Raw genomic sequence first — 12,671 nt, forward strand, 5'->3', positions numbered from 1 at the left:
TCTGTTGTGCATTGTGCTCAGTACCCAGACCACAGTATATTCGATATATATATATATGGGCACGGTGACGCAAAAACCTTGTGCCTCTAGTTTTGCATTGAATCTGCCAGTTGTTCTTTCCAGTGTCTAGAATGTATGGACCCTAAGAAATCCTCTAAAATTATTTTTTTACTATTATTTTGTAAATATAGTGTCTCTCATTCTTTTAAACTTATAATCTAACTTTCTGTACTTAATTAACGTAAATGCTACTCCAGCAGCGCTAGCCGAGGTTAGGAGCAGGCTACAGTCCCTAATAATAATACTCCCTACTGGACGGGAAAATAGTGTGTGTGCTACTCCAGTCTTGGTGCTGAAGAACTAAAAACTGAAACTCCTGTGTAACTGCGATTTTTGGAAAAATTAAAGGAATTTAAGTGCATCTTATATTGCAAAAAGTACAGTAACTCTAAAACTCTTTGAGTTATTTGCTGTGTGGTCGAGTTATTTGCTCTAAGGCAGCCGCTCACAACCTGTCCACAAACTGTCACGCTATTCAGGGTTGAATCAGATCTTTCTAAAGCAGGGAATCTGTCCGGCCATGCCGTGCAGGGATCCTCCAGCGCGAGGCAGGGAAACACTGGGCCGGTATGATGTGGTGCTATATCCGGAACATAATCACCCCTGGCGGCTGCCAGTGGGCCGTGGTGGGGAGAGGAGAGCAGAGGACAGTGGGAGTGGCTGCTGTTCGCTGAGGGACACTGGCCATGAGCGCCGTGGCGGCGGTGAGGGCCTGAAATAGCCGGTGTGTTTGGGCCTCGGGGTGTGGCGGGTCGGACCCTAGCTGAGCTCCCGGGTGCAGCCGCTGGTAACCTTCGCCAAAACCTCCCGACGGCAGAAATGGCCACTCTGCCATTCCCCCATTCATCAGAGCGCCGAAATGACAGAGTCTGGTTCTTGTTTTTTTTGGTGGACGCTTTTTTTGGGTGCACTTTATTTTGATGCTCTCCTGAGCTTACCTATAAACGCGCACATCGTAAAGAGTTCTTATATACAGTGATGTGCAAAAGTGTTCATACAGTTACAAATTTGAGTGAACATTATTGAGATTTAAATGAGAGACCAACCCAAATAAGACCCAATCCCATTTCACTTCTTGGCCCTACCACTTAATCGATTAAGGGGGAATAGATTGTTTGCCATTCATACAGAGATTTTTCTGATTTTTCACACTTCAAATGAGGAATATCTTTGCTGTCCAATGTAAAACAAGTATCTCCAAAACAGCAACTTTACAGGAGAGATAAAAAACATTTAACTTTTAAATAAAAAATATTATTTCGGGTCATTTTGAAGTATTTCTATTGTCTATTCGTCGGTTCTTCAGCAAATTTTGGCACAGAGTAAGGGAAATTTTGTCTGTTCAAATTATGTAGTAAAAATGTACTAAAAATCTACAGAAATTAAGATACTTGTTTTTCATTGGACAGCGACGATATGAGAATCACTGTTAAGATGGCACTGGAACAAGCGACCAAAAAAAAAACCTCACAAATGTAAATATTTTCCTTGTTAAAAGTGACGATTAGCTCTATATTACCATAGTTTAATGTGTATTTTCAATGCCTGTGTGAAAACAAACCAAACCAAGCGAGAAAATGCTTCAAGTAAACAAACTCATCAACTGATTCGGACCAAATGTTTTTAAATGATGGAGGAAATCCCATGTACTGCTGTGGACTGGCTGTTAAAATGTAATATTTGTGCACCACTTACCGTAAGGAGTCCTGGGTGGAGTTGCGTGAACTGTTGACAGCGGGAACTTCTCAGCAACTTGTTTACATGTTTCCAGGTTAATTTGGGAAACAGGTTAAAATGTTAAAAAAGGTTTTGATGTGATTTCCCTGCACTATAATTGTTAAACGTGTGGTTTCACATTGTGTTCTTCTTTGTGTTAAATTACCTTTTAAATGGACAATTTGGATCATTTACCAGGTTCTGGAAGCCCAGTGTGGTTGGTGACTCGGCTAAATTTGGCATGTGTGATTCATAGTCCAGTTCGTGAATCATTTACCCACCAATTCTGAACCGATTCAGTTTAGTCATTGCTCTCTTGTTTTTGCACGAACATCAACATGCCTCAAATATACAGGAGTTGAACAATGAAACTGAAACACCTGGTTTTAGAGCACAATAATTGATTGTGGTGACGGACAGTTCTGGTGGAAACAGGAGAGTTGAGGTGCACATTGAATTCTGCGTGATTTGATCAGCCGTGGTTTTATGTTTTTTGGATACAATCCGGGTTAGCACCTGAACATCCCTTTCAGACAGCTTCCTCTTACAGCATCCACAGTTAATCCTGTTGGATGTGGTTGGTCCTTCTTGGTGGTATGCTGACGTTACCCTGGATACCGTGGCTCTTAATGCATCACAAAGACTTGCTGTCTTGGTCACAGATGCTCCAGCAAGATGTGCGCCAACAATTTGTCCTCTTTTGAACTCTGGTATGTCTCCCATAATGTTGTGTGCATTGTAATATTTAGAGCAGAACTGTGCTCTTACCCTGCTAATTGAACCTTCACACTCTGCTCTTACTGGTGCAATGTGCAATTAATGAAGATTGATCACCAGGCTGCTCCAATTTAGCCATGAAACCTAAAATCCCACACTAACACGATGACAGGGGTTTCAGTTTCATTGTCCAACCCCTGTATATCAATAATTATATTTATTTGAAATGGAATCAATCGAATCAAAATGTAAACAATGACTGCATAACACATCACATCTGCGGCAGAGTCTTAAGAGTGAGATTTTCCGGTGTGACGAGGGGGTGGTCCCCCACTTGCCGAGCTGGTCTCCCGTGATGTCACCTCAGTGTCATAGACTGGAGTATCCCCCTACATCCCCCTGATATTTGGATTTTCATTGGCTGTAATCCAATAATCATCAACAATAAAATAAATAAACTCTTAAAATAGATCACTCTGTGTTTTATACATGTATGAGTTTTACATTTTCAGCTGAATTATTACTGAAATAAAGTGACTTTTCAATGATATTTAAATTTTTTGAGACCTGTGGATGTGTGAACCATGTGAACTTCACTGATGCCCTAAAGCAGATCAGTCTGTGGAGGAGGAACCACCCTTAAAGACAAGGAAAATCCCCTTCTGATGATGTGTTTTAAAAGTGGGAGGAACGTTAGAAAGCCCTTTCGGGGGGTTTCTTGAGGGTGGGGTGTTTTTTTCTCTGCTAGCTGTCTAATGCAGATGGAAGCCAGTGTGCTAATGGTGCTAAGATGCCAAATATCACGCCTCGATTTTACATTTGTATTTTTATTTTTGGACCATAGTTCCTGACAGCTCTCACATGTTCTCATGATTTGGTAATCAACCTCCTGGATCTATGATTATGGTTAGGGCTAGGAGAAGGATTTGGATTAAGGTTAAGGGTAGAGTTAGTGTTATTAATTATTAATATAAGTCTAAAGTCATGTTTTTTAAATCCACACATTTTTCTGATTAAACATATTTTAATATTAACCAAAGATAACTAAAAAAAAAAAAATACAAAAATCAAACAAACCTGGCTCTATGTAAAAAAAAATACACTTGGTTGTGTCGCCCTTGCATTTAGAGTTGGTGATAACTGGCAATCTGAGTCTTTTACACTACCTGTGGAGGAATTTTAGCTCACTCTTCCTTGCAGAATTGTTTTAATTCAGACACACTGGAGGGTTTTCTAGCATAAACTTCCTGTTTAAGATCCTCATATACTTTCATTTATTTGTTTGCGCTTTGGGTCATTGTCCTGTTGCAGAACCCAGGTGCGCCTGAGCTTAAAGTCATGAACTGATGGCTGGACATTCTCCTTCAGGAAAGAAAACGAGTGCTGGATGTTAATCTACACAGATTTTTCTCCTGAACGTTGTTTATATGGGTGAGTTCTTCTACTCTTCTGTTTTTTACAGTTAGCTAAGATTCCAGAAATTCTCCAGCACTAAGGCTGGAGCATTAGCATTTGTGGCTAACCGGAGAAATAAACTCCTGAAACTCCTGTATTACACTGTACTTCAGCGTTCAGAGTGGTTTTACTGCTCTTTAATACTCGACTGGTAGAATTCATACATAAGGAGCACCAGATTATTAGACACACTGATGATTTTTGAGCCATATAGTGCGAAGAATACGTTAGTATAGTAAATAGCGTAACTCAGAGATGATCAGGCCGAGCTGCCGGGGCTTTAGCGTTAGCGCTCTGCAGCTCAGCAGATGATATGTCACGATGGCCAACAGTCTGTGTGTTTCATAACGTCAGCTCAGACCCAGACCAAACAAGCCTGCAATACAGTGCTGTTTGCTGTTAGTGCAGGAAGAGCCGGTTTGCAGTGAGGAGTCATCGGCTGCTGATTACAGGTCTAACGCAGCCGCTGCTGTGTTGCGCAGACAGCGGTAAGCGTCTGCAGATAGCTTCATCTGAACACCTTTCACAAACGGGGGGAGCAGAGGCTCGACTGAGGCGTTTGAAGTGGAAAAAGTTGGTTTGTGGAGATTCTGAGTTTAAAAAAAGGTGTTTCTGATCTGCCACCCACACTACAGCAGGCTTATCAGGTATCTGTGAGACGATCTGTAGAGGTCTGCAAATCTTCTCTCCTCACAGAGTTAGAGCCGCTCACAGAGGAACGCTCTGAATGAAGATGATGATGATCACCGCCATCGCAAATACAAACAGTATACAAAGGAAAAAATGGTAAAATGGGTTTTTAGAGTGTTTTTAGAGGACGAACTGCAGTGTTCTAAAGAACAAATGTATTAAAACACCTCCTCATTTATTGTTTCTTAACAAAATGAAGGGTATTTTTCACTTACTAACAGTACTAACAGTTATTTAAGACATTACTTAACCATGTAAAATGTTTTTGATAGTTGTATTGTATGTATTGTTAACTAATTTACACATATTTTAAAGTGTTATCAAAAATGGTAATTAACAGGAACAGTTTTCTCTCTCTCTCTCTTTGTTTATGTTTATGTTTCTTAGATTGAGCTTTCTGATGTGATGTATATTTCACGTTCATGTGTGTTCTGTTGTCTATTTTAAACAGCAGTATTACATATATTTTGCACTGTATTTTGTAGACTGTTAGGAGTTAGGTGTTTTTGGGGACAGTTGGTTGTTTCACAGTAACTAAATATATTTCTTCAACAAAAAAAAAAAACTAAAACTAAAACAAGAATAAATAAAAAAAAATAACTAAAACTAAGCACTAATAGAAAATAAAAATGAGCAAACTCACTCTAAAAATGAATTAAAACTCACTGAAATGGAGAAGAAAAAGTGATATAAAATATATAATAAAATAACGAAAAATTCAAAACAATTTTAACCTTGTTGTGGGTCAAGTTCAAGTTTCTGTTTGCACTTTTACTTTTGCAATAACATGAATTATATTGTTTCAGAATTTTAGGATAAATGGACCAATAGATCTTTCATACTGACTTTCATAAAAAGAAGTTAAAAAAAGTTAAAAAGGTTCTTCTCTTCTCCTGTAAAGTCGACACTGTGGAGGTATGAGAGGATATGCGTGACACACTGTAGTAAACTCAGATTTTTATCAGAGCAATTATTTTAATCCGCCGCTCCTGATTCAGCTCTCCGATGTCTTCAGCAGACTCTGACGTGTTCAGAGAGGACTGGGATTATTAACATTATTACTGCAAATTGAAATCTGCAGCAGCAGCACAGAGAATACCTGCATAGGTGTAGAGATGAGCTGAAGGTGAGGAGCAGGACGGATCCCGCTGCTCTGTAGCTGAGGAGGGAGGAGCGGAGCCTGGACCCGGCTGGACCACGTTTTTTCTGGGTTACAGGAAGCCATTCATTATGAGTCTGTCTGTGTTTGTGGGTCAGAGGTTGTATGCAGAGTGCACAGAGAACAGCACAGAGAACAGCACAGAGAACAGGATGTGCGATGTCACTTAAGGCAATTAAATGAAACACATCATGTTGCAATGTTTTGATTCTTGACACAAAAAGGAGATACACAGCTCTGTCTCTGTGTCTGTGTGAGTGACAGGCTGCCGCTGCCTGAGAAGCGTGAGGGGGAGGGGGAGGAGTAAACATGACGTAACCACACGCATGGCCTCCATCCACATGGTTGGGCACGTGCTTGTAAACGTGAGCACGTGTGGAAAGCTGTGCTCCTCAGTCCAGCACAGTTTAGCAGTGCAGATATTTCCAGTTACAGCTGAATTCACGCTTTTAATCCCAGAAAAACGTATTCTTAATCTTATTTACCTTTTAAAAAGACATTTAAATGCTGATTAAAGGACTGGTTACTGTTGTTTTGCTATTTTCCTCGGGTTTTGAGTTGAGCTTGGCACTGACTCAGCTCTTGATAGTTCCAGACGCGAGACAGCGCGCGGGTGGGGGTATATATATTGCAATATATATTGTCGAAAAAAGAGAGCATTTGCAATGTAATTTTTTTCCAATATCATGCAGTACAGCATTTTGCTTTCTTTTCCGCTGAGGTTTTCAGAGTAGAACACGTTTCCATCGACAATCGCAGGTAAAATTATGGGCTGTGTGCTGGCAAGAACTCTGCGATGTGTATCATGATACAGGTGTTACGACTAAACAAATTGACACTAGTTAATATATTATTAATCATTACAAAACATTCTCAACATTCTCCATATTAATTAACAGTATTTTCAAAATTCGTAAAAAAATTTATTGTAGCAACGTGTAATAATGTCTTAACTATTGTCAATTAATAGCTATTTAAGACATTAATTAACCACTCAGCAATGTTTATTACTGTTGTATGTATTGTTAATTAATATATGATATTATTGTGATAAGACAGCAACAATCAATCAACAATCAGAGCAGAATTCCAGAACACTTTTTTAATGCATTAAATATAAAAATGTAAAAAAAAAAAAGATAATATGTAAAAATTATAGAATTAACTGGGCTGAGCCACGAATCTTTACGTCTCCTGGTCAGCACTGTAAAAAATGGTGCCTGAGCTGGATTAATGTAAAAAAAAAAAAAAAAAAAAAATATATATATATATATATATATATATATATATATATATATATATATATATATATATATATATATATATATATATATATATATATATAATATATTTTCCACAATCTTTCTCTGTCCTTTATTTTTTCATGTGATGAGATCTTCCTGCATGTGAAGGTACTTGTGTTTAGTGGCTCATTGATTTGATCCTGATGGAGCAGGGCGATGCTGGATGCTGGATGCGGAGTGTATAGGTGTGATGGAGTGTGGATGAGTGTATTGTATGTGTGTGTGTGTGTGTGTATAGTGTGTGTGTATAGGTGTTTAATGCTCTCTTATATAAGGGATGATTCAGGAGAGCGGGGCGTGGAGAGGGGGGCTGTGAGGGGGGGCGGTGGAGGCATCTCCAGCCCCTTCCCTGGTCGGACACGCTGAAGTGCTGAAGTGCTGAAGTGCTGAAGTGGTGAGCTCATATCACTCCCGCGGTTTTTTATAGCAACTAAAAAACCCTCACACTTCTTCACAGCAGCCCACCAGCACTCCTGCAGAGAGGAGAGCACCGACCAGAGGAGCCGCAATAATGCAGAATGCCAAAATACTGCCGGCCCCACGCGGAAATGCAATATACCACATATATCTCCCTATATCAGTAGCAGTGATTCTGTATATGTTACATATAAGATTATATATATAAGATTTTGCTATTTATAGGTTTATGTTTGAGTAAAATGAACATTGTTGTTTTATTCTATAAACTACAGACAACATTTCTCCCAAATTACAAATAAAAATATTCTCATTTAGAGCATTTATTTACAGAAAATAAATGAGGAATTTTTGAATATGAAAACAAGTTCATATTCATAAAGTTTTAAGAGTTCAGAAATAATCAATATTTGGTGGAATAACCCAAAGAGGTTTTAATCACAGTTTCTTTTTCATGCATCTTGGCATCATGTTCTCCTCCACCAGTCTTACACACTGCTTTTGGATAACTTTATGCTGCTTCACTCCAGGTTTTCAATTTGGTAAAATCAAAAAACTCATCATTTTTAAGTGATCACTTATATAGAGAGAGATAATTTATAAAGTATATATGCAATAAAACTGTACAAATACTGTATATAATATTTCTAATGGGTCTCATACAGAATATATATTTTGTATATATGTGAGCATAGTTGTTTTTCTCAATATAGCCATATATTTTTTATATGTACATATATTACATTTGAAGAAGGTGCGAGTTTTTCTTTTTTTTGCCTGATAAAATATTCCCCCAGTTTAGAAGTATAGAAGCGTTAAGTGGATTCTACACTTGATCTATCTATCTATCTATCTATCTATCTATCTATCTATCTATCTATCTATCTATCTATCTATCTATCTATCTATCTATCTATCTATCTTAAGTTTGGAAAAAAAAAATGGCACAAAAACGAACGAGAGGGCGTCCCAATACTTTTGTCCTGTTAGTAGAACAGGCTTTCATTCATGTTTCCAGCAGTAGCAAGACATCTCAACTGTGAACGTATTCTCATTTGCTACTACTATGACACACACACACACACACACACACACTCACACACACACACACACTCACAGTGACATGGCACCTTGTAGATAATCAGCCAGCGCAGGCCATAGGCGTCCTCAGGGAGGCGGCAAGTTGGGACTGAAAGCCAGCTGCCAGCGTGTATTGAAAAGCTCCAGCTACACATACACACACACACACACACACAGAGGCTTAATTACAGGAGCACGGCAAACAAATTTAGCCAGGATGCTAACCAGAGTGGAGGAGGCAGGAGGGAGCGCTGGCCCAGGTCGGGCTGAAGGGGGGAGGCTATTCTGGGCCGAGCCGTGCTCATTACTTATCACAGCCCGAGTCTCAGCGCTAAAGCAACCTACAATTCAGAGCTCCAGATGGGCTCTTCCACCAGACCCTCCTACACCGCACCAACCCACGGGCCGAGCTTTACCTAAATATACAACACACACACACACACACAAACACCAACATCACCACCACCGGCCTGACACTCCCACAGCAGCTACGCTACCCACCCCACGGCCACCAGTCCTGCATGGCACACGGCTCCTGCCTAAATTAACAATCAAGCACACACCCAGGTTGCCCAGGCCGGCCGGAGCGCACGCTCCATACGCCGAGAACAACACTGCAGCGCTGATGGAGAGCCATGATCTACAGGGGTTCTGAAAGGTTTGTTCCAGGAACTGTTCAAAAAATGAATTGTGATCTAACAGAAAGTCGTCACTGGTGTACTAAGTAACAGATGACGAACAGGTAGACCAAAGAAAAACAACAACAGTTAATGACATAAACATTTTAAATCCTGTAAAGAAAGACCCTAAAATTGACAAATGACACATTATCAGAGGGCAGGAGTTCATAAGCAAAAGAGGCTTTAACTAAATATCAAAACTATTATAAACAAGACGATTAGAAATCTGCTTAGGATCTGATCATGATCCCACACATTCAAGCTCATCTGTGAAACACAGTGGAGGTAGTATCATGGCTTGAGCTTGCATGACGTCTTCTGAATATTCTTTATTAAAGCACAGTGAACCCTACAGAAAGTCTACAGAAAGATTTTGTTTGTCAATTTAAAGAAAGATGCAACAAAACTGATTGCTGGACATCATTCAACATGCAGATAGACGTCAACAGGTCCCTGATGTGATGCAGTTATTGCAAGCAAAAGATTTTGCAGCTAAATATGAAGTCATATTCAGTCTAATTTATGTTAAACTTATCTGTTCCAATAATATTGCTCATAGTAAAATGGTGAGTTCAGATAAAAGGTACTGGAAACTTCGGAAGTGTCTATCAGATCCAGGTATAAGTATAAATACCAGGATATAAAAGATGATTTTTTTATATTTTCTCTCATATTTATGTTTTTATTTATTTCAAACACAAATGTTTTAGTCTATATTAAAAATAAAACAATGATTGGTTTCACCACTCTAATACTTTTGGAGGAGACTGTATATTAGGTTTATACCATTCAAACTGTTTTTTATTTGCATTTTTTTTGTTACTGAATTAGGGTTGAAGTTAGAATCCTGGATACCACTTTATAAAAATGGCACCTTTGAAAAGGGTTTATAAATAGTTTATTAATTAGGTTATAAATCATTAATAAGCAGTTACAACACATGAATAGAAAGTGAAACAGTGGCCTTTCGTGATTCCACATTCGTTTATACTGTTACTAGATGCGAATCTTTCTTTTTTTTTTTTTTTTCATCAGTCAGCATTAATTTTTTTTTTTTAATTTTATTCACTAAACTATAAAAAAACATATTAAATGACTAAACTGGCTTTCTATATTATTTTTTTATTATATATGTAAATTATATGTATATATATATTTTTTAAGCATTTTCAACCTAATTAATAACCACTATTTACACATTTATAAACTATTTATAAACCACTTATAAAGGAGCCTTATTTTAAAGTGCTACTGAATCCTGTTACTCCTGTTAGCTGATGTAACAGGATTGGTAGTTAGTATCGTGTTACGTTTTCTGTAATAAGAGAATAGGTGATAAGCGCTCTGTCCCGTTTGTTATCTAATGTTAGCGTGTTAGCATTAAGCGTTCAGTTACATCAGCTAACATTAATTGAATGATAGTAACTTCCTGCCAGTTCTGTTTCAGGGGTTTTTCTAAATGACATTTCTGTTACGTCAGCTAACGGCCGGCGCTCCGGCTGCACGGCGCTGAGAGAGGGACGGCCAATTATGCTCTCTGGGACTCCTGTAGCGTAGCCTCGGGTTCAGCTGGGGATCTCCTGACTATAGAACCAATACTTAGACCTGCACCACTCAAGCATCCTTTACACATCATTTACATAGAGTGACCATGTTCTGGTTTAGAAAAGAGGACGCTGTGGTGAGGATGTTGTGGCTGGGGGTCTTCAACTTCAAGCAGGCCTGAGTTGTAGGTCTGTATCATTGTGGTTGTCTGTGAGGGGAGGAGGAGTGAAATGACTCAAAAACCATCAACTATAGTACACGATAATACATATTTAATCATTTATCAACAGGTTTAAAGGAGAACTCTGGTGTAAAATTGACTTTTGTTGTAGTAAAACATGATCAAATGTTTTTACCGATGTTGAACAGCACACCTTCGCTCTCCTGCAGCTTTCTGAGATTCAGTCATTTTTGTGCTTTTTGCACAACACTCTGTACAACGGCCACGATAAATCACTTTTTACACCGTTATCCAGCTCAAAGTAGCTCAGCACCTCTTTACTAGAATCGGAAGAGCCCTGACATTTAAAACGAGGCATTAATAACTTAAAAAGTGCAGAAAAAGCTTATTAAAAACAACTTTTTACATCCTATAAGGCTAAGTAGCTTCCGCTCCGAGTGCCGCCATCACTGTACTGATAATAACATATAAGACATATATATATATATATGTATACATATATACATAGACTCTGCATAGCCTGCCTCCTGGCGTAGCAGCCGGTGATCTGTGCATTTACAGTATTTACACTGAGGAAGGTGTTTAATACACCTATAATAATCAATAATAATAATAAACTCACAAGATTTAGTTTGTTACAAACAGCAAAATATTTAGTAGTGATTCAGGAGGCTGTCACACATTACAAATACCTGCTTTTATGCTGAAAGTTCTCGCAGTTATTTGAATAAACTTAAATTTTATGTACTTACAAAGTAACTGAGTCAAAGCAAAATGATGACTTGATTGAGTTAAGTTGAGCCATAAATAATTGAGTTTATATGGTATACTGGGCCAGTGGAGGCAGATGTTGACTACATGTCAGGGTAAATGTACACAAATACCCCCCAGTTTCCTGAAGACACAGTTGTGTGTGGCTGTGTTGTGTTCTGTGGGTGTGCGGGTCTCCAGTGTGCAGTAGGGTAACGAACTCTCTGCATCGTGACCTAAATGAGCGAAATACTGAGCAGAACATTGTGCTGATGCAGCTTTCCATACATACATACATACACAGCGTGCAGCTTTACAGTAAGGCCGAACTATAAAAGTTCTATCAGCATTACTTATCAGAGAAGCGCTGATTGGTTAAAACAAGAAAAAACAGACAAGCCTAGTTTTAATTCATTTAATAAATACAGCTCTGGAAAAAAGTGAAGAGAGCACTTCAGTTTCTGAATCAGCTTCTCTGATTTTGCTATTTATAGGTTTATGTTTGAGTAAAATGAACATTGTTGTTTTATTCTATAAACTACAGACAACATTTCTCCCAAATTCCAAATAAAAATATTCTCATTTAGAGCATTTATTTGCAAAAAATAAGAAACGGCTGAAATAACAAAAGATGAAGAAAAAAAGCTTTCAGACCTCAAAGATAGATAGAGTAAAGTTAGAGGCAGAAGCTCTGAATCTATTGCTGCACAATTTACAAAGTTCTTGGTGGGCTACATTATTATATATTAAATATGATATATTTGAAGAATATTGAGATAAAAGGGGCCTATTTTAGTGATCCATAAGTAAGCCTTTAAACGTCCACCCAACCGCTTGATTTAGGGTGTTAGTGTGTCTTTGCTATCATAACGATGGGAAAAGTACACTTTGTGTGGCTCGTCATGGTTGTATTTTGG

The 12,671-nt window shown here is 38.4% G+C and overlaps 1 protein-coding gene across 1 annotated transcript in view; it reads left to right on the plus strand.

Moving 5' to 3' along the window:
* The window catches only part of LOC103035651 (homer scaffold protein 1), a 263,702-nt gene extending 251,349 nt beyond the window's left edge, over positions 1–12,353 (plus strand). Inside the window, exon 11 of the transcript XR_007425052.1 lies at positions 12,249–12,353. The gene's annotated coding sequence lies outside the window, so the exon portion shown is untranslated. The remainder of the gene's footprint in view (positions 1–12,248) is intronic.
* Positions 12,354–12,671: the final 318 nt, after the last annotated feature.

This window comes from Astyanax mexicanus, chromosome 17 (assembly GCF_023375975.1).
Source record: "Astyanax mexicanus isolate ESR-SI-001 chromosome 17, AstMex3_surface, whole genome shotgun sequence".
Taxonomy (NCBI): domain Eukaryota; kingdom Metazoa; phylum Chordata; class Actinopteri; order Characiformes; family Acestrorhamphidae; genus Astyanax; species Astyanax mexicanus.